Genomic DNA, 21,515 nt, shown 5'->3' on the forward strand with positions numbered 1-21,515 from the left:
AAAACGTCCGATTACGTCGGCGTTTTCACAACAAACGCTAAAAAAGTATAGATGAAGAGGGTCGATCTTGAAGTTAACCAAATCATACTTACCTGACGGGGGCCTTCACCGTGATCAGGCCGGCGGTGGGCCCAAGGCGAGGCTTAGCCATTGCACTTTGGCCTAGCTGACCCTTGCGATTACCCCAAATGTGGGTAACTCGGCCGTACAATTTCTGTTAGTGGGGTCTGCGTTCGCGCTAACCCCGTATTATTCTTAATCAATCAATCGCTTGTTCTCTCTGGTCAGTTTGCTTCCTGCTGCTCTTCGCGCTTTCTCTCCCAGACAGGCGTAATTGCCGACCCGGGGAGCGTCGCATCGCCATAGCAATGTGTCTGCAACGCATAGCTACGTATCTGATTGAATGTATATCAGAAAAATATTATTGCCATGCACCTGGTGACGTCATATATTCGTAAATATAATTTGAATTAGAACACAACAAAGCTGTCATGGCTATAGTGCCAGGGGAGTCGAATGACGACTGCTACTCGATCGTTTTGGTCCTCGGAAAAACGTTTCGCGCTGCACTGAGCCCCCAGCAAACAGAAGTTGTACAGGTGAGGCTCTGGTTGGCCTAAATATATGTTTAGGCATCGCTTCTCGGCTCTTTAGAGCTAAGATCAAGTGTAGTATCTGTTCTTCTCAGTTTAATACCTGGGACGCAAGCGATTCGCTTGCATGTCTTTGTATTAACCTGATTTTTGGACAGGGGGTATGGTGCCGAGGCTTGCCTCGCCCTGCCCACGGGTTGTCCTGGTATTGCACTACCTCCAGGCACGGCCCACATTCCCACTTTGGTGGGAAAATCAAGCAATTCATCCCAGTTCTTCGTCGTATATTGTTGTAAACCCTCTTTTCTCACCTCGTAGCCAACATTTTCATGCGCTAAAACCGTCGCAAGCCTGCTGTTCTAATTACTACGTACCGTACCACCCGCCGATTGGGAAACAATCGGGCGTAGAGAAAACGTCCGATTACGTCGGCGTTTTCACAACAAACGCTAAAAAAGTATAGATGAAGAGGGTCGATCTTGAAGTTAACCAAATCATACTTACCTGACGGGGGCCTTCACCGTGATCAGGCCGGCGGTGGGCCCAAGGCGAGGCTTAGCCATTGCACTTTGGCCTAGCTGACCCTTGCGATTACCCCAAATGTGGGTAACTCGGCCGTACAATTTCTGTTAGTGGGGTCTGCGTTCGCGCTAACCCCGTATTATTCTTAATCAATCAATCGCTTGTTCTCTCTGGTCAGTTTGCTTCCTGCTGCTCTTCGCGCTTTCTCTCCCAGACAGGCGTAATTGCCGACCCGGGGAGCGTCGCATCGCCATAGCAATGTGTCTGCAACGCATAGCTACGTATCTGATTGAATGTATATCAGAAAAATATTATTGCCATGCACCTGGTGACGTCATATATTCGTAAATATAATTTGAATTAGAACACAACAAAGCTGTCATGGCTATAGTGCCAGGGGAGTCGAATGACGACTGCTACTCGATCGTTTTGGTCCTCGGAAAAACGTTTCGCGCTGCACTGAGCCCCCAGCAAACAGAAGTTGTACAGGTGAGGCTCTGGTTGGCCTAAATATATGTTTAGGCATCGCTTCTCGGCTCTTTAGAGCTAAGATCAAGTGTAGTATCTGTTCTTCTCAGTTTAATACCTGGGACGCAAGCGATTCGCTTGCATGTCTTTGTATTAACCTGATTTTTGGACAGGGGGTATGGTGCCGAGGCTTGCCTCGCCCTGCCCACGGGTTGTCCTGGTATTGCACTACCTCCAGGCACGGCCCACATTCCCACTTTGGTGGGAAAATCAAGCAATTCATCCCAGTTCTTCGTCGTATATTGTTGTAAACCCTCTTTTCTCACCTCGTAGCCAACATTTTCATGCGCTAAAACCGTCGCAAGCCTGCTGTTCTAATTACTACGTACCGTACCACCCGCCGATTGGGAAACAATCGGGCGTAGAGAAAACGTCCGATTACGTCGGCGTTTTCACAACAAACGCTAAAAAAGTATAGATGAAGAGGGTCGATCTTGAAGTTAACCAAATCATACTTACCTGACGGGGGCCTTCACCGTGATCAGGCCGGCGGTGGGCCCAAGGCGAGGCTTAGCCATTGCACTTTGGCCTAGCTGACCCTTGCGATTACCCCAAATGTGGGTAACTCGGCCGTACAATTTCTGTTAGTGGGGTCTGCGTTCGCGCTAACCCCGTATTATTCTTAATCAATCAATCGCTTGTTCTCTCTGGTCAGTTTGCTTCCTGCTGCTCTTCGCGCTTTCTCTCCCAGACAGGCGTAATTGCCGACCCGGGGAGCGTCGCATCGCCATAGCAATGTGTCTGCAACGCATAGCTACGTATCTGATTGAATGTATATCAGAAAAATATTATTGCCATGCACCTGGTGACGTCATATATTCGTAAATATAATTTGAATTAGAACACAACAAAGCTGTCATGGCTATAGTGCCAGGGGAGTCGAATGACGACTGCTACTCGATCGTTTTGGTCCTCGGAAAAACGTTTCGCGCTGCACTGAGCCCCCAGCAAACAGAAGTTGTACAGGTGAGGCTCTGGTTGGCCTAAATATATGTTTAGGCATCGCTTCTCGGCTCTTTAGAGCTAAGATCAAGTGTAGTATCTGTTCTTCTCAGTTTAATACCTGGGACGCAAGCGATTCGCTTGCATGTCTTTGTATTAACCTGATTTTTGGACAGGGGGTATGGTGCCGAGGCTTGCCTCGCCCTGCCCACGGGTTGTCCTGGTATTGCACTACCTCCAGGCACGGCCCACATTCCCACTTTGGTGGGAAAATCAAGCAATTCATCCCAGTTCTTCGTCGTATATTGTTGTAAACCCTCTTTTCTCACCTCGTAGCCAACATTTTCATGCGCTAAAACCGTCGCAAGCCTGCTGTTCTAATTACTACGTACCGTACCACCCGCCGATTGGGAAACAATCGGGCGTAGAGAAAACGTCCGATTACGTCGGCGTTTTCACAACAAACGCTAAAAAAGTATAGATGAAGAGGGTCGATCTTGAAGTTAACCAAATCATACTTACCTGACGGGGGCCTTCACCGTGATCAGGCCGGCGGTGGGCCCAAGGCGAGGCTTAGCCATTGCACTTTGGCCTAGCTGACCCTTGCGATTACCCCAAATGTGGGTAACTCGGCCGTACAATTTCTGTTAGTGGGGTCTGCGTTCGCGCTAACCCCGTATTATTCTTAATCAATCAATCGCTTGTTCTCTCTGGTCAGTTTGCTTCCTGCTGCTCTTCGCGCTTTCTCTCCCAGACAGGCGTAATTGCCGACCCGGGGAGCGTCGCATCGCCATAGCAATGTGTCTGCAACGCATAGCTACGTATCTGATTGAATGTATATCAGAAAAATATTATTGCCATGCACCTGGTGACGTCATATATTCGTAAATATAATTTGAATTAGAACACAACAAAGCTGTCATGGCTATAGTGCCAGGGGAGTCGAATGACGACTGCTACTCGATCGTTTTGGTCCTCGGAAAAACGTTTCGCGCTGCACTGAGCCCCCAGCAAACAGAAGTTGTACAGGTGAGGCTCTGGTTGGCCTAAATATATGTTTAGGCATCGCTTCTCGGCTCTTTAGAGCTAAGATCAAGTGTAGTATCTGTTCTTCTCAGTTTAATACCTGGGACGCAAGCGATTCGCTTGCATGTCTTTGTATTAACCTGATTTTTGGACAGGGGGTATGGTGCCGAGGCTTGCCTCGCCCTGCCCACGGGTTGTCCTGGTATTGCACTACCTCCAGGCACGGCCCACATTCCCACTTTGGTGGGAAAATCAAGCAATTCATCATCCCAGTTCTTCGTCGTATATTGTTGTAAACCCTCTTTTCTCACCTCGTAGCCAACATTTTCATGCGCTAAAACCGTCGCAAGCCTGCTGTTCTAATTACTACGTACCGTACCACCCGCCGATTGGGAAACAATCGGGCGTAGAGAAAACGTCCGATTACGTCGGCGTTTTCACAACAAACGCTAAAAAAGTATAGATGAAGAGGGTCGATCTTGAAGTTAACCAAATCATACTTACCTGACGGGGGCCTTCACCGTGATCAGGCCGGCGGTGGGCCCAAGGCGAGGCTTAGCCATTGCACTTTGGCCTAGCTGACCCTTGCGATTACCCCAAATGTGGGTAACTCGGCCGTACAATTTCTGTTAGTGGGGTCTGCGTTCGCGCTAACCCCGTATTATTCTTAATCAATCAATCGCTTGTTCTCTCTGGTCAGTTTGCTTCCTGCTGCTCTTCGCGCTTTCTCTCCCAGACAGGCGTAATTGCCGACCCGGGGAGCGTCGCATCGCCATAGCAATGTGTCTGCAACGCATAGCTACGTATCTGATTGAATGTATATCAGAAAAATATTATTGCCATGCACCTGGTGACGTCATATATTCGTAAATATAATTTGAATTAGAACACAACAAAGCTGTCATGGCTATAGTGCCAGGGGAGTCGAATGACGACTGCTACTCGATCGTTTTGGTCCTCGGAAAAACGTTTCGCGCTGCACTGAGCCCCCAGCAAACAGAAGTTGTACAGGTGAGGCTCTGGTTGGCCTAAATATATGTTTAGGCATCGCTTCTCGGCTCTTTAGAGCTAAGATCAAGTGTAGTATCTGTTCTTCTCAGTTTAATACCTGGGACGCAAGCGATTCGCTTGCATGTCTTTGTATTAACCTGATTTTTGGACAGGGGGTATGGTGCCGAGGCTTGCCTCGCCCTGCCCACGGGTTGTCCTGGTATTGCACTACCTCCAGGCACGGCCCACATTCCCACTTTGGTGGGAAAATCAAGCAATTCATCCCAGTTCTTCGTCGTATATTGTTGTAAACCCTCTTTTCTCACCTCGTAGCCAACATTTTCATGCGCTAAAACCGTCGCAAGCCTGCTGTTCTAATTACTACGTACCGTACCACCCGCCGATTGGGAAACAATCGGGCGTAGAGAAAACGTCCGATTACGTCGGCGTTTTCACAACAAACGCTAAAAAAGTATAGATGAAGAGGGTCGATCTTGAAGTTAACCAAATCATACTTACCTGACGGGGGCCTTCACCGTGATCAGGCCGGCGGTGGGCCCAAGGCGAGGCTTAGCCATTGCACTTTGGCCTAGCTGACCCTTGCGATTACCCCAAATGTGGGTAACTCGGCCGTACAATTTCTGTTAGTGGGGTCTGCGTTCGCGCTAACCCCGTATTATTCTTAATCAATCAATCGCTTGTTCTCTCTGGTCAGTTTGCTTCCTGCTGCTCTTCGCGCTTTCTCTCCCAGACAGGCGTAATTGCCGACCCGGGGAGCGTCGCATCGCCATAGCAATGTGTCTGCAACGCATAGCTACGTATCTGATTGAATGTATATCAGAAAAATATTATTGCCATGCACCTGGTGACGTCATATATTCGTAAATATAATTTGAATTAGAACACAACAAAGCTGTCATGGCTATAGTGCCAGGGGAGTCGAATGACGACTGCTACTCGATCGTTTTGGTCCTCGGAAAAACGTTTCGCGCTGCACTGAGCCCCCAGCAAACAGAAGTTGTACAGGTGAGGCTCTGGTTGGCCTAAATATATGTTTAGGCATCGCTTCTCGGCTCTTTAGAGCTAAGATCAAGTGTAGTATCTGTTCTTCTCAGTTTAATACCTGGGACGCAAGCGATTCGCTTGCATGTCTTTGTATTAACCTGATTTTTGGACAGGGGGTATGGTGCCGAGGCTTGCCTCGCCCTGCCCACGGGTTGTCCTGGTATTGCACTACCTCCAGGCACGGCCCACATTCCCACTTTGGTGGGAAAATCAAGCAATTCATCCCAGTTCTTCGTCGTATATTGTTGTAAACCCTCTTTTCTCACCTCGTAGCCAACATTTTCATGCGCTAAAACCGTCGCAAGCCTGCTGTTCTAATTACTACGTACCGTACCACCCGCCGATTGGGAAACAATCGGGCGTAGAGAAAACGTCCGATTACGTCGGCGTTTTCACAACAAACGCTAAAAAAGTATAGATGAAGAGGGTCGATCTTGAAGTTAACCAAATCATACTTACCTGACGGGGGCCTTCACCGTGATCAGGCCGGCGGTGGGCCCAAGGCGAGGCTTAGCCATTGCACTTTGGCCTAGCTGACCCTTGCGATTACCCCAAATGTGGGTAACTCGGCCGTACAATTTCTGTTAGTGGGGTCTGCGTTCGCGCTAACCCCGTATTATTCTTAATCAATCAATCGCTTGTTCTCTCTGGTCAGTTTGCTTCCTGCTGCTCTTCGCGCTTTCTCTCCCAGACAGGCGTAATTGCCGACCCGGGGAGCGTCGCATCGCCATAGCAATGTGTCTGCAACGCATAGCTACGTATCTGATTGAATGTATATCAGAAAAATATTATTGCCATGCACCTGGTGACGTCATATATTCGTAAATATAATTTGAATTAGAACACAACAAAGCTGTCATGGCTATAGTGCCAGGGGAGTCGAATGACGACTGCTACTCGATCGTTTTGGTCCTCGGAAAAACGTTTCGCGCTGCACTGAGCCCCCAGCAAACAGAAGTTGTACAGGTGAGGCTCTGGTTGGCCTAAATATATGTTTAGGCATCGCTTCTCGGCTCTTTAGAGCTAAGATCAAGTGTAGTATCTGTTCTTCTCAGTTTAATACCTGGGACGCAAGCGATTCGCTTGCATGTCTTTGTATTAACCTGATTTTTGGACAGGGGGTATGGTGCCGAGGCTTGCCTCGCCCTGCCCACGGGTTGTCCTGGTATTGCACTACCTCCAGGCACGGCCCACATTCCCACTTTGGTGGGAAAATCAAGCAATTCATCCCAGTTCTTCGTCGTATATTGTTGTAAACCCTCTTTTCTCACCTCGTAGCCAACATTTTCATGCGCTAAAACCGTCGCAAGCCTGCTGTTCTAATTACTACGTACCGTACCACCCGCCGATTGGGAAACAATCGGGCGTAGAGAAAACGTCCGATTACGTCGGCGTTTTCACAACAAACGCTAAAAAAGTATAGATGAAGAGGGTCGATCTTGAAGTTAACCAAATCATACTTACCTGACGGGGGCCTTCACCGTGATCAGGCCGGCGGTGGGCCCAAGGCGAGGCTTAGCCATTGCACTTTGGCCTAGCTGACCCTTGCGATTACCCCAAATGTGGGTAACTCGGCCGTACAATTTCTGTTAGTGGGGTCTGCGTTCGCGCTAACCCCGTATTATTCTTAATCAATCAATCGCTTGTTCTCTCTGGTCAGTTTGCTTCCTGCTGCTCTTCGCGCTTTCTCTCCCAGACAGGCGTAATTGCCGACCCGGGGAGCGTCGCATCGCCATAGCAATGTGTCTGCAACGCATAGCTACGTATCTGATTGAATGTATATCAGAAAAATATTATTGCCATGCACCTGGTGACGTCATATATTCGTAAATATAATTTGAATTAGAACACAACAAAGCTGTCATGGCTATAGTGCCAGGGGAGTCGAATGACGACTGCTACTCGATCGTTTTGGTCCTCGGAAAAACGTTTCGCGCTGCACTGAGCCCCCAGCAAACAGAAGTTGTACAGGTGAGGCTCTGGTTGGCCTAAATATATGTTTAGGCATCGCTTCTCGGCTCTTTAGAGCTAAGATCAAGTGTAGTATCTGTTCTTCTCAGTTTAATACCTGGGACGCAAGCGATTCGCTTGCATGTCTTTGTATTAACCTGATTTTTGGACAGGGGGTATGGTGCCGAGGCTTGCCTCGCCCTGCCCACGGGTTGTCCTGGTATTGCACTACCTCCAGGCACGGCCCACATTCCCACTTTGGTGGGAAAATCAAGCAATTCATCCCAGTTCTTCGTCGTATATTGTTGTAAACCCTCTTTTCTCACCTCGTAGCCAACATTTTCATGCGCTAAAACCGTCGCAAGCCTGCTGTTCTAATTACTACGTACCGTACCACCCGCCGATTGGGAAACAATCGGGCGTAGAGAAAACGTCCGATTACGTCGGCGTTTTCACAACAAACGCTAAAAAAGTATAGATGAAGAGGGTCGATCTTGAAGTTAACCAAATCATACTTACCTGACGGGGGCCTTCACCGTGATCAGGCCGGCGGTGGGCCCAAGGCGAGGCTTAGCCATTGCACTTTGGCCTAGCTGACCCTTGCGATTACCCCAAATGTGGGTAACTCGGCCGTACAATTTCTGTTAGTGGGGTCTGCGTTCGCGCTAACCCCGTATTATTCTTAATCAATCAATCGCTTGTTCTCTCTGGTCAGTTTGCTTCCTGCTGCTCTTCGCGCTTTCTCTCCCAGACAGGCGTAATTGCCGACCCGGGGAGCGTCGCATCGCCATAGCAATGTGTCTGCAACGCATAGCTACGTATCTGATTGAATGTATATCAGAAAAATATTATTGCCATGCACCTGGTGACGTCATATATTCGTAAATATAATTTGAATTAGAACACAACAAAGCTGTCATGGCTATAGTGCCAGGGGAGTCGAATGACGACTGCTACTCGATCGTTTTGGTCCTCGGAAAAACGTTTCGCGCTGCACTGAGCCCCCAGCAAACAGAAGTTGTACAGGTGAGGCTCTGGTTGGCCTAAATATATGTTTAGGCATCGCTTCTCGGCTCTTTAGAGCTAAGATCAAGTGTAGTATCTGTTCTTCTCAGTTTAATACCTGGGACGCAAGCGATTCGCTTGCATGTCTTTGTATTAACCTGATTTTTGGACAGGGGGTATGGTGCCGAGGCTTGCCTCGCCCTGCCCACGGGTTGTCCTGGTATTGCACTACCTCCAGGCACGGCCCACATTCCCACTTTGGTGGGAAAATCAAGCAATTCATCCCAGTTCTTCGTCGTATATTGTTGTAAACCCTCTTTTCTCACCTCGTAGCCAACATTTTCATGCGCTAAAACCGTCGCAAGCCTGCTGTTCTAATTACTACGTACCGTACCACCCGCCGATTGGGAAACAATCGGGCGTAGAGAAAACGTCCGATTACGTCGGCGTTTTCACAACAAACGCTAAAAAAGTATAGATGAAGAGGGTCGATCTTGAAGTTAACCAAATCATACTTACCTGACGGGGGCCTTCACCGTGATCAGGCCGGCGGTGGGCCCAAGGCGAGGCTTAGCCATTGCACTTTGGCCTAGCTGACCCTTGCGATTACCCCAAATGTGGGTAACTCGGCCGTACAATTTCTGTTAGTGGGGTCTGCGTTCGCGCTAACCCCGTATTATTCTTAATCAATCAATCGCTTGTTCTCTCTGGTCAGTTTGCTTCCTGCTGCTCTTCGCGCTTTCTCTCCCAGACAGGCGTAATTGCCGACCCGGGGAGCGTCGCATCGCCATAGCAATGTGTCTGCAACGCATAGCTACGTATCTGATTGAATGTATATCAGAAAAATATTATTGCCATGCACCTGGTGACGTCATATATTCGTAAATATAATTTGAATTAGAACACAACAAAGCTGTCATGGCTATAGTGCCAGGGGAGTCGAATGACGACTGCTACTCGATCGTTTTGGTCCTCGGAAAAACGTTTCGCGCTGCACTGAGCCCCCAGCAAACAGAAGTTGTACAGGTGAGGCTCTGGTTGGCCTAAATATATGTTTAGGCATCGCTTCTCGGCTCTTTAGAGCTAAGATCAAGTGTAGTATCTGTTCTTCTCAGTTTAATACCTGGGACGCAAGCGATTCGCTTGCATGTCTTTGTATTAACCTGATTTTTGGACAGGGGGTATGGTGCCGAGGCTTGCCTCGCCCTGCCCACGGGTTGTCCTGGTATTGCACTACCTCCAGGCACGGCCCACATTCCCACTTTGGTGGGAAAATCAAGCAATTCATCCCAGTTCTTCGTCGTATATTGTTGTAAACCCTCTTTTCTCACCTCGTAGCCAACATTTTCATGCGCTAAAACCGTCGCAAGCCTGCTGTTCTAATTACTACGTACCGTACCACCCGCCGATTGGGAAACAATCGGGCGTAGAGAAAACGTCCGATTACGTCGGCGTTTTCACAACAAACGCTAAAAAAGTATAGATGAAGAGGGTCGATCTTGAAGTTAACCAAATCATACTTACCTGACGGGGGCCTTCACCGTGATCAGGCCGGCGGTGGGCCCAAGGCGAGGCTTAGCCATTGCACTTTGGCCTAGCTGACCCTTGCGATTACCCCAAATGTGGGTAACTCGGCCGTACAATTTCTGTTAGTGGGGTCTGCGTTCGCGCTAACCCCGTATTATTCTTAATCAATCAATCGCTTGTTCTCTCTGGTCAGTTTGCTTCCTGCTGCTCTTCGCGCTTTCTCTCCCAGACAGGCGTAATTGCCGACCCGGGGAGCGTCGCATCGCCATAGCAATGTGTCTGCAACGCATAGCTACGTATCTGATTGAATGTATATCAGAAAAATATTATTGCCATGCACCTGGTGACGTCATATATTCGTAAATATAATTTGAATTAGAACACAACAAAGCTGTCATGGCTATAGTGCCAGGGGAGTCGAATGACGACTGCTACTCGATCGTTTTGGTCCTCGGAAAAACGTTTCGCGCTGCACTGAGCCCCCAGCAAACAGAAGTTGTACAGGTGAGGCTCTGGTTGGCCTAAATATATGTTTAGGCATCGCTTCTCGGCTCTTTAGAGCTAAGATCAAGTGTAGTATCTGTTCTTCTCAGTTTAATACCTGGGACGCAAGCGATTCGCTTGCATGTCTTTGTATTAACCTGATTTTTGGACAGGGGGTATGGTGCCGAGGCTTGCCTCGCCCTGCCCACGGGTTGTCCTGGTATTGCACTACCTCCAGGCACGGCCCACATTCCCACTTTGGTGGGAAAATCAAGCAATTCATCCCAGTTCTTCGTCGTATATTGTTGTAAACCCTCTTTTCTCACCTCGTAGCCAACATTTTCATGCGCTAAAACCGTCGCAAGCCTGCTGTTCTAATTACTACGTACCGTACCACCCGCCGATTGGGAAACAATCGGGCGTAGAGAAAACGTCCGATTACGTCGGCGTTTTCACAACAAACGCTAAAAAAGTATAGATGAAGAGGGTCGATCTTGAAGTTAACCAAATCATACTTACCTGACGGGGGCCTTCACCGTGATCAGGCCGGCGGTGGGCCCAAGGCGAGGCTTAGCCATTGCACTTTGGCCTAGCTGACCCTTGCGATTACCCCAAATGTGGGTAACTCGGCCGTACAATTTCTGTTAGTGGGGTCTGCGTTCGCGCTAACCCCGTATTATTCTTAATCAATCAATCGCTTGTTCTCTCTGGTCAGTTTGCTTCCTGCTGCTCTTCGCGCTTTCTCTCCCAGACAGGCGTAATTGCCGACCCGGGGAGCGTCGCATCGCCATAGCAATGTGTCTGCAACGCATAGCTACGTATCTGATTGAATGTATATCAGAAAAATATTATTGCCATGCACCTGGTGACGTCATATATTCGTAAATATAATTTGAATTAGAACACAACAAAGCTGTCATGGCTATAGTGCCAGGGGAGTCGAATGACGACTGCTACTCGATCGTTTTGGTCCTCGGAAAAACGTTTCGCGCTGCACTGAGCCCCCAGCAAACAGAAGTTGTACAGGTGAGGCTCTGGTTGGCCTAAATATATGTTTAGGCATCGCTTCTCGGCTCTTTAGAGCTAAGATCAAGTGTAGTATCTGTTCTTCTCAGTTTAATACCTGGGACGCAAGCGATTCGCTTGCATGTCTTTGTATTAACCTGATTTTTGGACAGGGGGTATGGTGCCGAGGCTTGCCTCGCCCTGCCCACGGGTTGTCCTGGTATTGCACTACCTCCAGGCACGGCCCACATTCCCACTTTGGTGGGAAAATCAAGCAATTCATCCCAGTTCTTCGTCGTATATTGTTGTAAACCCTCTTTTCTCACCTCGTAGCCAACATTTTCATGCGCTAAAACCGTCGCAAGCCTGCTGTTCTAATTACTACGTACCGTACCACCCGCCGATTGGGAAACAATCGGGCGTAGAGAAAACGTCCGATTACGTCGGCGTTTTCACAACAAACGCTAAAAAAGTATAGATGAAGAGGGTCGATCTTGAAGTTAACCAAATCATACTTACCTGACGGGGGCCTTCACCGTGATCAGGCCGGCGGTGGGCCCAAGGCGAGGCTTAGCCATTGCACTTTGGCCTAGCTGACCCTTGCGATTACCCCAAATGTGGGTAACTCGGCCGTACAATTTCTGTTAGTGGGGTCTGCGTTCGCGCTAACCCCGTATTATTCTTAATCAATCAATCGCTTGTTCTCTCTGGTCAGTTTGCTTCCTGCTGCTCTTCGCGCTTTCTCTCCCAGACAGGCGTAATTGCCGACCCGGGGAGCGTCGCATCGCCATAGCAATGTGTCTGCAACGCATAGCTACGTATCTGATTGAATGTATATCAGAAAAATATTATTGCCATGCACCTGGTGACGTCATATATTCGTAAATATAATTTGAATTAGAACACAACAAAGCTGTCATGGCTATAGTGCCAGGGGAGTCGAATGACGACTGCTACTCGATCGTTTTGGTCCTCGGAAAAACGTTTCGCGCTGCACTGAGCCCCCAGCAAACAGAAGTTGTACAGGTGAGGCTCTGGTTGGCCTAAATATATGTTTAGGCATCGCTTCTCGGCTCTTTAGAGCTAAGATCAAGTGTAGTATCTGTTCTTCTCAGTTTAATACCTGGGACGCAAGCGATTCGCTTGCATGTCTTTGTATTAACCTGATTTTTGGACAGGGGGTATGGTGCCGAGGCTTGCCTCGCCCTGCCCACGGGTTGTCCTGGTATTGCACTACCTCCAGGCACGGCCCACATTCCCACTTTGGTGGGAAAATCAAGCAATTCATCCCAGTTCTTCGTCGTATATTGTTGTAAACCCTCTTTTCTCACCTCGTAGCCAACATTTTCATGCGCTAAAACCGTCGCAAGCCTGCTGTTCTAATTACTACGTACCGTACCACCCGCCGATTGGGAAACAATCGGGCGTAGAGAAAACGTCCGATTACGTCGGCGTTTTCACAACAAACGCTAAAAAAGTATAGATGAAGAGGGTCGATCTTGAAGTTAACCAAATCATACTTACCTGACGGGGGCCTTCACCGTGATCAGGCCGGCGGTGGGCCCAAGGCGAGGCTTAGCCATTGCACTTTGGCCTAGCTGACCCTTGCGATTACCCCAAATGTGGGTAACTCGGCCGTACAATTTCTGTTAGTGGGGTCTGCGTTCGCGCTAACCCCGTATTATTCTTAATCAATCAATCGCTTGTTCTCTCTGGTCAGTTTGCTTCCTGCTGCTCTTCGTGCTTTCTCTCCCAGACAGGCGTAATTGCCGACCCGGGGAGCGTCGCATCGCCATAGCAATGTGTCTGCAACGCATAGCTACGTATCTGATTGAATGTATATCAGAAAAATATTATTGCCATGCACCTGGTGACGTCATATATTCGTAAATATAATTTGAATTAGAACACAACAAAGCTGTCATGGCTATAGTGCCAGGGGAGTCGAATGACGACTGCTACTCGATCGTTTTGGTCCTCGGAAAAACGTTTCGCGCTGCACTGAGCCCCCAGCAAACAGAAGTTGTACAGGTGAGGCTCTGGTTGGCCTAAATATATGTTTAGGCATCGCTTCTCGGCTCTTTAGAGCTAAGATCAAGTGTAGTATCTGTTCTTCTCAGTTTAATACCTGGGACGCAAGCGATTCGCTTGCATGTCTTTGTATTAACCTGATTTTTGGACAGGGGGTATGGTGCCGAGGCTTGCCTCGCCCTGCCCACGGGTTGTCCTGGTATTGCACTACCTCCAGGCACGGCCCACATTCCCACTTTGGTGGGAAAATCAAGCAATTCATCCCAGTTCTTCGTCGTATATTGTTGTAAACCCTCTTTTCTCACCTCGTAGCCAACATTTTCATGCGCTAAAACCGTCGCAAGCCTGCTGTTCTAATTACTACGTACCGTACCACCCGCCGATTGGGAAACAATCGGGCGTAGAGAAAACGTCCGATTACGTCGGCGTTTTCACAACAAACGCTAAAAAAGTATAGATGAAGAGGGTCGATCTTGAAGTTAACCAAATCATACTTACCTGACGGGGGCCTTCACCGTGATCAGGCCGGCGGTGGGCCCAAGGCGAGGCTTAGCCATTGCACTTTGGCCTAGCTGACCCTTGCGATTACCCCAAATGTGGGTAACTCGGCCGTACAATTTCTGTTAGTGGGGTCTGCGTTCGCGCTAACCCCGTATTATTCTTAATCAATCAATCGCTTGTTCTCTCTGGTCAGTTTGCTTCCTGCTGCTCTTCGCGCTTTCTCTCCCAGACAGGCGTAATTGCCGACCCGGGGAGCGTCGCATCGCCATAGCAATGTGTCTGCAACGCATAGCTACGTATCTGATTGAATGTATATCAGAAAAATATTATTGCCATGCACCTGGTGACGTCATATATTCGTAAATATAATTTGAATTAGAACACAACAAAGCTGTCATGGCTATAGTGCCAGGGGAGTCGAATGACGACTGCTACTCGATCGTTTTGGTCCTCGGAAAAACGTTTCGCGCTGCACTGAGCCCCCAGCAAACAGAAGTTGTACAGGTGAGGCTCTGGTTGGCCTAAATATATGTTTAGGCATCGCTTCTCGGCTCTTTAGAGCTAAGATCAAGTGTAGTATCTGTTCTTCTCAGTTTAATACCTGGGACGCAAGCGATTCGCTTGCATGTCTTTGTATTAACCTGATTTTTGGACAGGGGGTATGGTGCCGAGGCTTGCCTCGCCCTGCCCACGGGTTGTCCTGGTATTGCACTACCTCCAGGCACGGCCCACATTCCCACTTTGGTGGGAAAATCAAGCAATTCATCCCAGTTCTTCGTCGTATATTGTTGTAAACCCTCTTTTCTCACCTCGTAGCCAACATTTTCATGCGCTAAAACCGTCGCAAGCCTGCTGTTCTAATTACTACGTACCGTACCACCCGCCGATTGGGAAACAATCGGGCGTAGAGAAAACGTCCGATTACGTCGGCGTTTTCACAACAAACGCTAAAAAAGTATAGATGAAGAGGGTCGATCTTGAAGTTAACCAAATCATACTTACCTGACGGGGGCCTTCACCGTGATCAGGCCGGCGGTGGGCCCAAGGCGAGGCTTAGCCATTGCACTTTGGCCTAGCTGACCCTTGCGATTACCCCAAATGTGGGTAACTCGGCCGTACAATTTCTGTTAGTGGGGTCTGCGTTCGCGCTAACCCCGTATTATTCTTAATCAATCAATCGCTTGTTCTCTCTGGTCAGTTTGCTTCCTGCTGCTCTTCGCGCTTTCTCTCCCAGACAGGCGTAATTGCCGACCCGGGGAGCGTCGCATCGCCATAGCAATGTGTCTGCAACGCATAGCTACGTATCTGATTGAATGTATATCAGAAAAATATTATTGCCATGCACCTGGTGACGTCATATATTCGTAAATATAATTTGAATTAGAACACAACAAAGCTGTCATGGCTATAGTGCCAGGGGAGTCGAATGACGACTGCTACTCGATCGTTTTGGTCCTCGGAAAAACGTTTCGCGCTGCACTGAGCCCCCAGCAAACAGAAGTTGTACAGGTGAGGCTCTGGTTGGCCTAAATATATGTTTAGGCATCGCTTCTCGGCTCTTTAGAGCTAAGATCAAGTGTAGTATCTGTTCTTCTCAGTTTAATACCTGGGACGCAAGCGATTCGCTTGCATGTCTTTGTATTAACCTGATTTTTGGACAGGGGGTATGGTGCCGAGGCTTGCCTCGCCCTGCCCACGGGTTGTCCTGGTATTGCACTACCTCCAGGCACGGCCCACATTCCCACTTTGGTGGGAAAATCAAGCAATTCATCCCAGTTCTTCGTCGTATATTGTTGTAAACCCTCTTTTCTCACCTCGTAGCCAACATTTTCATGCGCTAAAACCGTCGCAAGCCTGCTGTTCTAATTACTACGTACCGTACCACCCGCCGATTGGGAAACAATCGGGCGTAGAGAAAACGTCCGATTACGTCGGCGTTTTCACAACAAACGCTAAAAAAGTATAGATGAAGAGGGTCGATCTTGAAGTTAACCAAATCATACTTACCTGACGGGGGCCTTCACCGTGATCAGGCCGGCGGTGGGCCCAAGGCGAGGCTTAGCCATTGCACTTTGGCCTAGCTGACCCTTGCGATTACCCCAAATGTGGGTAACTCGGCCGTACAATTTCTGTTAGTGGGGTCTGCGTTCGCGCTAACCCCGTATTATTCTTAATCAATCAATCGCTTGTTCTCTCTGGTCAGTTTGCTTCCTGCTGCTCTTCGCGCTTTCTCTCCCAGACAGGCGTAATTGCCGACCCGGGGGAGCGTCGCATCGCCATAGCAATGTGTCTGCAACGCATAGCTACGTATCTGATTGAATGTATATCAGAAAAATATTATTGCCATGCACCTGGTGACGTCATATATTCGTAAATATAATTTGAATTAGAACACAACAAAGCTGTCATGGCTATAGTGCCAGGGGAGTCGAATGACGACTGCTACTCGATCGTTTTGGTCCTCGGAAAAACGTTTCGCGCTGCACTGAGCCCCCAGCAAACAGAAGTTGTACAGGTGAGGCTCTGGTTGGCCTAAATATATGTTTAGGCATCGCTTCTCGGCTCTTTAGAGCTAAGATCAAGTGTAGTATCTGTTCTTCTCAGTTTAATACCTGGGACGCAAGCGATTCGCTTGCATGTCTTTGTATTAACCTGATTTTTGGACAGGGGGTATGGTGCCGAGGCTTGCCTCGCCCTGCCCACGGGTTGTCCTGGTATTGCACTACCTCCAGGCACGGCCCACATTCCCACTTTGGTGGGAAAATCAAGCAATTCATCCCAGTTCTTCGTCGTATATTGTTGTAAACCCTCTTTTCTCACCTCGTAGCCAACATTTTCATGCGCTAAAACCGTCGCAAGCCTGCTGTTCTAATTACTACGTACCGTACCACCCGCCGATTGGGAAACAATCGGGCGTAGAGAAAACGTCCGATTACGTCGGCGTTTTCACAACAAACGCTAAAAAAGTATAGATGAAGAGGGTCGATCTTGAAGTTAACCAAATCATACTTACCTGACGGGGGCCTTCACCGTGATCAGGCCGGCGGTGGGCCCAAGGCGAGGCTTAGCCATTGCACTTTGGCCTAGCTGACCCTTGCGATTACCCCAAATGTGGGTAACTCGGCCGTACAATTTCTGTTAGTGGGGTCTGCGTTCGCGCTAACCCCGTATTATTCTTAATCAATCAATCGCTTGTTCTCTCTGGTCAGTTTGCTTCCTGCTGCTCTTCGCGCTTTCTCTCCCAGACAGGCGTAATTGCCGACCCGGGGAGCGTCGCATCGCCATAGCAATGTGTCTGCAACGCATAGCTACGTATCTGATTGAATGTATATCAGAAAAATATTATTGCCATGCACCTGGTGACGTCATATATTCGTAAATATAATTTGAATTAGAACACAACAAAGCTGTCATGGCTATAGTGCCAGGGGAGTCGAATGACGACTGCTACTCGATCGTTTTGGTCCTCGGAAAAACGTTTCGCGCTGCACTGAGCCCCCAGCAAACAGAAGTTGTACAGGTGAGGCTCTGGTTGGCCTAAATATATGTTTAGGCATCGCTTCTCGGCTCTTTAGAGCTAAGATCAAGTGTAGTATCTGTTCTTCTCAGTTTAATACCTGGGACGCAAGCGATTCGCTTGCATGTCTTTGTATTAACCTGATTTTTGGACAGGGGGTATGGTGCCGAGGCTTGCCTCGCCCTGCCCACGGGTTGTCCTGGTATTGCACTACCTCCAGGCACGGCCCACATTCCCACTTTGGTGGGAAAATCAAGCAATTCATCCCAGTTCTTCGTCGTATATTGTTGTAAACCCTCTTTTCTCACCTCGTAGCCAACATTTTCATGCGCTAAAACCGTCGCAAGCCTGCTGTTCTAATTACTACGTACCGTACCACCCGCCGATTGGGAAACAATCGGGCGTAGAGAAAACGTCCGATTACGTCGGCGTTTTCACAACAAACGCTAAAAAAGTATAGATGAAGAGGGTCGATCTTGAAGTTAACCAAATCATACTTACCTGACGGGGGCCTTCACCGTGATCAGGCCGGCGGTGGGCCCAAGGCGAGGCTTAGCCATTGCACTTTGGCCTAGCTGACCCTTGCGATTACCCCAAATGTGGGTAACTCGGCCGTACAATTTCTGTTAGTGGGGTCTGCGTTCGCGCTAACCCCGTATTATTCTTAATCAATCAATCGCTTGTTCTCTCTGGTCAGTTTGCTTCCTGCTGCTCTTCGCGCTTTCTCTCCCAGACAGGCGTAATTGCCGACCCGGGGAGCGTCGCATCGCCATAGCAATGTGTCTGCAACGCATAGCTACGTATCTGATTGAATGTATATCAGAAAAATATTATTGCCATGCACCTGGTGACGTCATATATTCGTAAATATAATTTGAATTAGAACACAACAAAGCTGTCATGGCTATAGTGCCAGGGGAGTCGAATGACGACTGCTACTCGATCGTTTTGGTCCTCGGAAAAACGTTTCGCGCTGCACTGAGCCCCCAGCAAACAGAAGTTGTACAGGTGAGGCTCTGGTTGGCCTAAATATATGTTTAGGCATCGCTTCTCGGCTCTTTAGAGCTAAGATCAAGTGTAGTATCTGTTCTTCTCAGTTTAATACCTGGGACGCAAGCGATTCGCTTGCATGTCTTTGTATTAACCTGATTTTTGGACAGGGGGTATGGTGCCGAGGCTTGCCTCGCCCTGCCCACGGGTTGTCCTGGTATTGCACTACCTCCAGGCACGGCCCACATTCCCACTTTGGTGGGAAAATCAAGCAATTCATCCCAGTTCTTCGTCGTATATTGTTGTAAACCCTCTTTTCTCACCTCGTAGCCAACATTTTCATGCGCTAAAACCGTCGCAAGCCTGCTGTTCTAATTACTACGTACCGTACCACCCGCCGATTGGGAAACAATCGGGCGTAGAGAAAACGTCCGATTACGTCGGCGTTTTCACAACAAACGCTAAAAAAGTATAGATGAAGAGGGTCGATCTTGAAGTTAACCAAATCATACTTACCTGACGGGGGCCTTCACCGTGATCAGGCCGGCGGTGGGCCCAAGGCGAGGCTTAGCCATTGCACTTTGGCCTAGCTGACCCTTGCGATTACCCCAAATGTGGGTAACTCGGCCGTACAATTTCTGTTAGTGGGGTCTGCGTTCGCGCTAACCCCGTATTATTCTTAATCAATCAATCGCTTGTTCTCTCTGGTCAGTTTGCTTCCTGCTGCTCTTCGCGCTTTCTCTCCCAGACAGGCGTAATTGCCGACCCGGGGAGCGTCGCATCGCCATAGCAATGTGTCTGCAACGCATAGCTACGTATCTGATTGAATGTATATCAGAAAAATATTATTGCCATGCACCTGGTGACGTCATATATTCGTAAATATAATTTGAATTAGAACACAACAAAGCTGTCATGGCTATAGTGCCAGGGGAGTCGAATGACGACTGCTACTCGATCGTTTTGGTCCTCGGAAAAACGTTTCGCGCTGCACTGAGCCCCCAGCAAACAGAAGTTGTACAGGTGAGGCTCTGGTTGGCCTAAATATATGTTTAGGCATCGCTTCTCGGCTCTTTAGAGCTAAGATCAAGTGTAGTATCTGTTCTTCTCAGTTTAATACCTGGGACGCAAGCGATTCGCTTGCATGTCTTTGTATTAACCTGATTTTTGGACAGGGGGTATGGTGCCGAGGCTTGCCTCGCCCTGCCCACGGGTTGTCCTGGTATTGCACTACCTCCAGGCACGGCCCACATTCCCACTTTGGTGGGAAAATCAAGCAATTCATCCCAGTTCTTCGTCGTATATTGTTGTAAACCCTCTTTTCTCACCTCGTAGCCAACATTTTCATGCGCTAAAACCGTCGCAAGCCTGCTGTTCTAATTACTACGTACCGTACCACCCGCCGATTGGGAAACAATCGGGCGTAGAGAAAACGTCCGATTACGTCGGCGTTTTCACAACAAACGCTAAAAAAGTATAGATGAAGAGGGTCGATCTTGAAGTTAACCAAATCATACTTACCTGACGGGGGCCTTCACCGTGATCAGGCCGGCGGTGGGCCCAAGGCGAGGCTTAGCCATTGCACTTTGGCCTAGCTGACCCTTGCGATTACCCCAAATGTGGGTAACTCGGCCGTACAATTTCTGTTAGTGGGGTCTGCGTTCGCGCTAACCCCGTATTATTCTTAATCAATCAATCGCTTGTTCTCTCTGGTCAGTTTGCTTCCTGCTGCTCTTCGCGCTTTCTCTCCCAGACAGGCGTAATTGCCGACCCGGGGAGCGTCGCATCGCCATAGCAATGTGTCTGCAACGCATAGCTACGTATCTGATTGAATGTATATCAGAAAAATATTATTGCCATGCACCTGGTGACGTCATATATTCGTAAATATAATTTGAATTAGAACACAACAAAGCTGTCATGGCTATAGTGCCAGGGGAGTCGAATGACGACTGCTACTCGATCGTTTTGGTCCTCGGAAAAACGTTTCGCGCTGCACTGAGCCCCCAGCAAACAGAAGTTGTACAGGTGAGGCTCTGGTTGGCCTAAATATATGTTTAGGCATCGCTTCTCGGCTCTTTAGAGCTAAGATCAAGTGTAGTATCTGTTCTTCTCAGTTTAATACCTGGGACGCAAGCGATTCGCTTGCATGTCTTTGTATTAACCTGATTTTTGGACAGGGGGTATGGTGCCGAGGCTTGCCTCGCCCTGCCCACGGGTTGTCCTGGTATTGCACTACCTCCAGGCACGGCCCACATTCCCACTTTGGTGGGAAAATCAAGCAATTCATCCCAGTTCTTCGTCGTATATTGTTGTAAACCCTCTTTTCTCACCTCGTAGCCAACATTTTCATGCGCTAAAACCGTCGCAAGCCTGCTGTTCTAATTACTACGTACCGTACCACCCGCCGATTGGGAAACAATCGGGCGTAGAGAAAACGTCCGATTACGTCGGCGTTTTCACAACAAACGCTAAAAAAGTATAGATGAAGAGGGTCGATCTTGAAGTTAACCAAATCATACTTACCTGACGGGGGCCTTCACCGTGATCAGGCCGGCGGTGGGCCCAAGGCGAGGCTTAGCCATTGCACTTTGGCCTAGCTGACCCTTGCGATTACCCCAAATGTGGGTAACTCGGCCGTACAATTTCTGTTAGTGGGGTCTGCGTTCGCGCTAACCCCGTATTATTCTTAATCAATCAATCGCTTGTTCTCTCTGGTCAGTTTGCTTCCTGCTGCTCTTCGCGCTTTCTCTCCCAGACAGGCGTAATTGCCGACCCGGGGAGCGTCGCATCGCCATAGCAATGTGTCTGCAACGCATAGCTACGTATCTGATTGAATG

At 48.7% G+C, this 21,515-nt stretch overlaps 43 non-coding genes across 43 annotated transcripts; all 43 read left to right on the top strand.

Moving 5' to 3' along the window:
* Positions 1 to 84: 84 nt before the first annotated feature.
* On the top strand, positions 85 to 248 carry LOC145208203 (U1 spliceosomal RNA). Its single transcript, XR_013854530.1, has one exon. It is a non-coding gene; the product is annotated as a U1 spliceosomal RNA (small nuclear RNA).
* A 386-nt stretch (positions 249 to 634) lies between these two features.
* LOC145208224 (U2 spliceosomal RNA) lies at positions 635 to 832 on the top strand. The gene has a single exon (XR_013854549.1). It is a non-coding gene; the product is annotated as a U2 spliceosomal RNA (small nuclear RNA).
* Positions 833 to 1,089: 257 nt separating this feature from the next.
* Positions 1,090 to 1,253, top strand: LOC145208215 (U1 spliceosomal RNA). Its single transcript, XR_013854541.1, has one exon. It is a non-coding gene; the product is annotated as a U1 spliceosomal RNA (small nuclear RNA).
* A 386-nt stretch (positions 1,254 to 1,639) lies between these two features.
* Positions 1,640 to 1,837, top strand: LOC145208225 (U2 spliceosomal RNA). The gene has a single exon (XR_013854550.1). It is a non-coding gene; the product is annotated as a U2 spliceosomal RNA (small nuclear RNA).
* Positions 1,838 to 2,094: 257 nt separating this feature from the next.
* On the top strand, positions 2,095 to 2,258 carry LOC145208227 (U1 spliceosomal RNA). Its single transcript, XR_013854552.1, has one exon. It is a non-coding gene; the product is annotated as a U1 spliceosomal RNA (small nuclear RNA).
* Positions 2,259 to 2,644: 386 nt separating this feature from the next.
* Positions 2,645 to 2,842, top strand: LOC145208226 (U2 spliceosomal RNA). The gene has a single exon (XR_013854551.1). It is a non-coding gene; the product is annotated as a U2 spliceosomal RNA (small nuclear RNA).
* A 257-nt stretch (positions 2,843 to 3,099) lies between these two features.
* Positions 3,100 to 3,263, top strand: LOC145208239 (U1 spliceosomal RNA). Its single transcript, XR_013854564.1, has one exon. It is a non-coding gene; the product is annotated as a U1 spliceosomal RNA (small nuclear RNA).
* A 386-nt stretch (positions 3,264 to 3,649) lies between these two features.
* LOC145208228 (U2 spliceosomal RNA) lies at positions 3,650 to 3,847 on the top strand. The gene has a single exon (XR_013854553.1). It is a non-coding gene; the product is annotated as a U2 spliceosomal RNA (small nuclear RNA).
* A 260-nt stretch (positions 3,848 to 4,107) lies between these two features.
* On the top strand, positions 4,108 to 4,271 carry LOC145208248 (U1 spliceosomal RNA). Its single transcript, XR_013854574.1, has one exon. It is a non-coding gene; the product is annotated as a U1 spliceosomal RNA (small nuclear RNA).
* Positions 4,272 to 4,657: 386 nt separating this feature from the next.
* Positions 4,658 to 4,855, top strand: LOC145208229 (U2 spliceosomal RNA). The gene has a single exon (XR_013854554.1). It is a non-coding gene; the product is annotated as a U2 spliceosomal RNA (small nuclear RNA).
* Positions 4,856 to 5,112: 257 nt separating this feature from the next.
* LOC145208204 (U1 spliceosomal RNA) lies at positions 5,113 to 5,276 on the top strand. The gene has a single exon (XR_013854531.1). It is a non-coding gene; the product is annotated as a U1 spliceosomal RNA (small nuclear RNA).
* Positions 5,277 to 5,662: 386 nt separating this feature from the next.
* LOC145208230 (U2 spliceosomal RNA) lies at positions 5,663 to 5,860 on the top strand. The gene has a single exon (XR_013854555.1). It is a non-coding gene; the product is annotated as a U2 spliceosomal RNA (small nuclear RNA).
* A 257-nt stretch (positions 5,861 to 6,117) lies between these two features.
* Positions 6,118 to 6,281, top strand: LOC145208205 (U1 spliceosomal RNA). The gene has a single exon (XR_013854532.1). It is a non-coding gene; the product is annotated as a U1 spliceosomal RNA (small nuclear RNA).
* Positions 6,282 to 6,667: 386 nt separating this feature from the next.
* LOC145208231 (U2 spliceosomal RNA) lies at positions 6,668 to 6,865 on the top strand. Its single transcript, XR_013854556.1, has one exon. It is a non-coding gene; the product is annotated as a U2 spliceosomal RNA (small nuclear RNA).
* A 257-nt stretch (positions 6,866 to 7,122) lies between these two features.
* LOC145208207 (U1 spliceosomal RNA) lies at positions 7,123 to 7,286 on the top strand. The gene has a single exon (XR_013854533.1). It is a non-coding gene; the product is annotated as a U1 spliceosomal RNA (small nuclear RNA).
* Positions 7,287 to 7,672: 386 nt separating this feature from the next.
* Positions 7,673 to 7,870, top strand: LOC145208232 (U2 spliceosomal RNA). Its single transcript, XR_013854557.1, has one exon. It is a non-coding gene; the product is annotated as a U2 spliceosomal RNA (small nuclear RNA).
* Positions 7,871 to 8,127: 257 nt separating this feature from the next.
* Positions 8,128 to 8,291, top strand: LOC145208208 (U1 spliceosomal RNA). Its single transcript, XR_013854534.1, has one exon. It is a non-coding gene; the product is annotated as a U1 spliceosomal RNA (small nuclear RNA).
* Positions 8,292 to 8,677: 386 nt separating this feature from the next.
* LOC145208233 (U2 spliceosomal RNA) lies at positions 8,678 to 8,875 on the top strand. Its single transcript, XR_013854558.1, has one exon. It is a non-coding gene; the product is annotated as a U2 spliceosomal RNA (small nuclear RNA).
* A 257-nt stretch (positions 8,876 to 9,132) lies between these two features.
* Positions 9,133 to 9,296, top strand: LOC145208209 (U1 spliceosomal RNA). Its single transcript, XR_013854535.1, has one exon. It is a non-coding gene; the product is annotated as a U1 spliceosomal RNA (small nuclear RNA).
* Positions 9,297 to 9,682: 386 nt separating this feature from the next.
* On the top strand, positions 9,683 to 9,880 carry LOC145208234 (U2 spliceosomal RNA). The gene has a single exon (XR_013854559.1). It is a non-coding gene; the product is annotated as a U2 spliceosomal RNA (small nuclear RNA).
* A 257-nt stretch (positions 9,881 to 10,137) lies between these two features.
* On the top strand, positions 10,138 to 10,301 carry LOC145208210 (U1 spliceosomal RNA). Its single transcript, XR_013854536.1, has one exon. It is a non-coding gene; the product is annotated as a U1 spliceosomal RNA (small nuclear RNA).
* A 386-nt stretch (positions 10,302 to 10,687) lies between these two features.
* Positions 10,688 to 10,885, top strand: LOC145208235 (U2 spliceosomal RNA). Its single transcript, XR_013854560.1, has one exon. It is a non-coding gene; the product is annotated as a U2 spliceosomal RNA (small nuclear RNA).
* Positions 10,886 to 11,142: 257 nt separating this feature from the next.
* On the top strand, positions 11,143 to 11,306 carry LOC145208211 (U1 spliceosomal RNA). Its single transcript, XR_013854537.1, has one exon. It is a non-coding gene; the product is annotated as a U1 spliceosomal RNA (small nuclear RNA).
* A 386-nt stretch (positions 11,307 to 11,692) lies between these two features.
* LOC145208236 (U2 spliceosomal RNA) lies at positions 11,693 to 11,890 on the top strand. Its single transcript, XR_013854561.1, has one exon. It is a non-coding gene; the product is annotated as a U2 spliceosomal RNA (small nuclear RNA).
* A 257-nt stretch (positions 11,891 to 12,147) lies between these two features.
* LOC145208212 (U1 spliceosomal RNA) lies at positions 12,148 to 12,311 on the top strand. Its single transcript, XR_013854538.1, has one exon. It is a non-coding gene; the product is annotated as a U1 spliceosomal RNA (small nuclear RNA).
* A 386-nt stretch (positions 12,312 to 12,697) lies between these two features.
* On the top strand, positions 12,698 to 12,895 carry LOC145208237 (U2 spliceosomal RNA). Its single transcript, XR_013854563.1, has one exon. It is a non-coding gene; the product is annotated as a U2 spliceosomal RNA (small nuclear RNA).
* A 257-nt stretch (positions 12,896 to 13,152) lies between these two features.
* Positions 13,153 to 13,316, top strand: LOC145208213 (U1 spliceosomal RNA). Its single transcript, XR_013854539.1, has one exon. It is a non-coding gene; the product is annotated as a U1 spliceosomal RNA (small nuclear RNA).
* A 386-nt stretch (positions 13,317 to 13,702) lies between these two features.
* LOC145208240 (U2 spliceosomal RNA) lies at positions 13,703 to 13,900 on the top strand. The gene has a single exon (XR_013854565.1). It is a non-coding gene; the product is annotated as a U2 spliceosomal RNA (small nuclear RNA).
* A 257-nt stretch (positions 13,901 to 14,157) lies between these two features.
* LOC145208214 (U1 spliceosomal RNA) lies at positions 14,158 to 14,321 on the top strand. Its single transcript, XR_013854540.1, has one exon. It is a non-coding gene; the product is annotated as a U1 spliceosomal RNA (small nuclear RNA).
* A 386-nt stretch (positions 14,322 to 14,707) lies between these two features.
* Positions 14,708 to 14,905, top strand: LOC145208241 (U2 spliceosomal RNA). Its single transcript, XR_013854566.1, has one exon. It is a non-coding gene; the product is annotated as a U2 spliceosomal RNA (small nuclear RNA).
* Positions 14,906 to 15,162: 257 nt separating this feature from the next.
* LOC145208216 (U1 spliceosomal RNA) lies at positions 15,163 to 15,326 on the top strand. The gene has a single exon (XR_013854542.1). It is a non-coding gene; the product is annotated as a U1 spliceosomal RNA (small nuclear RNA).
* Positions 15,327 to 15,712: 386 nt separating this feature from the next.
* On the top strand, positions 15,713 to 15,910 carry LOC145208242 (U2 spliceosomal RNA). Its single transcript, XR_013854567.1, has one exon. It is a non-coding gene; the product is annotated as a U2 spliceosomal RNA (small nuclear RNA).
* Positions 15,911 to 16,167: 257 nt separating this feature from the next.
* On the top strand, positions 16,168 to 16,331 carry LOC145208217 (U1 spliceosomal RNA). Its single transcript, XR_013854543.1, has one exon. It is a non-coding gene; the product is annotated as a U1 spliceosomal RNA (small nuclear RNA).
* A 387-nt stretch (positions 16,332 to 16,718) lies between these two features.
* On the top strand, positions 16,719 to 16,916 carry LOC145208243 (U2 spliceosomal RNA). The gene has a single exon (XR_013854569.1). It is a non-coding gene; the product is annotated as a U2 spliceosomal RNA (small nuclear RNA).
* Positions 16,917 to 17,173: 257 nt separating this feature from the next.
* On the top strand, positions 17,174 to 17,337 carry LOC145208218 (U1 spliceosomal RNA). Its single transcript, XR_013854544.1, has one exon. It is a non-coding gene; the product is annotated as a U1 spliceosomal RNA (small nuclear RNA).
* Positions 17,338 to 17,723: 386 nt separating this feature from the next.
* Positions 17,724 to 17,921, top strand: LOC145208244 (U2 spliceosomal RNA). Its single transcript, XR_013854570.1, has one exon. It is a non-coding gene; the product is annotated as a U2 spliceosomal RNA (small nuclear RNA).
* A 257-nt stretch (positions 17,922 to 18,178) lies between these two features.
* On the top strand, positions 18,179 to 18,342 carry LOC145208219 (U1 spliceosomal RNA). The gene has a single exon (XR_013854545.1). It is a non-coding gene; the product is annotated as a U1 spliceosomal RNA (small nuclear RNA).
* Positions 18,343 to 18,728: 386 nt separating this feature from the next.
* On the top strand, positions 18,729 to 18,926 carry LOC145208245 (U2 spliceosomal RNA). The gene has a single exon (XR_013854571.1). It is a non-coding gene; the product is annotated as a U2 spliceosomal RNA (small nuclear RNA).
* Positions 18,927 to 19,183: 257 nt separating this feature from the next.
* LOC145208220 (U1 spliceosomal RNA) lies at positions 19,184 to 19,347 on the top strand. Its single transcript, XR_013854546.1, has one exon. It is a non-coding gene; the product is annotated as a U1 spliceosomal RNA (small nuclear RNA).
* A 386-nt stretch (positions 19,348 to 19,733) lies between these two features.
* LOC145208246 (U2 spliceosomal RNA) lies at positions 19,734 to 19,931 on the top strand. The gene has a single exon (XR_013854572.1). It is a non-coding gene; the product is annotated as a U2 spliceosomal RNA (small nuclear RNA).
* A 257-nt stretch (positions 19,932 to 20,188) lies between these two features.
* Positions 20,189 to 20,352, top strand: LOC145208221 (U1 spliceosomal RNA). Its single transcript, XR_013854547.1, has one exon. It is a non-coding gene; the product is annotated as a U1 spliceosomal RNA (small nuclear RNA).
* Positions 20,353 to 20,738: 386 nt separating this feature from the next.
* Positions 20,739 to 20,936, top strand: LOC145208247 (U2 spliceosomal RNA). The gene has a single exon (XR_013854573.1). It is a non-coding gene; the product is annotated as a U2 spliceosomal RNA (small nuclear RNA).
* Positions 20,937 to 21,193: 257 nt separating this feature from the next.
* Positions 21,194 to 21,357, top strand: LOC145208223 (U1 spliceosomal RNA). Its single transcript, XR_013854548.1, has one exon. It is a non-coding gene; the product is annotated as a U1 spliceosomal RNA (small nuclear RNA).
* The last annotated feature ends 158 nt before the right edge of the window (positions 21,358 to 21,515 follow it).

Source organism: Phallusia mammillata, unplaced genomic scaffold (genome assembly GCF_965637545.1).
Source record: "Phallusia mammillata unplaced genomic scaffold, kaPhaMamm4.hap1.1 HAP1_SCAFFOLD_225, whole genome shotgun sequence".
NCBI lineage: Eukaryota > Metazoa > Chordata > Ascidiacea > Phlebobranchia > Ascidiidae > Phallusia > Phallusia mammillata.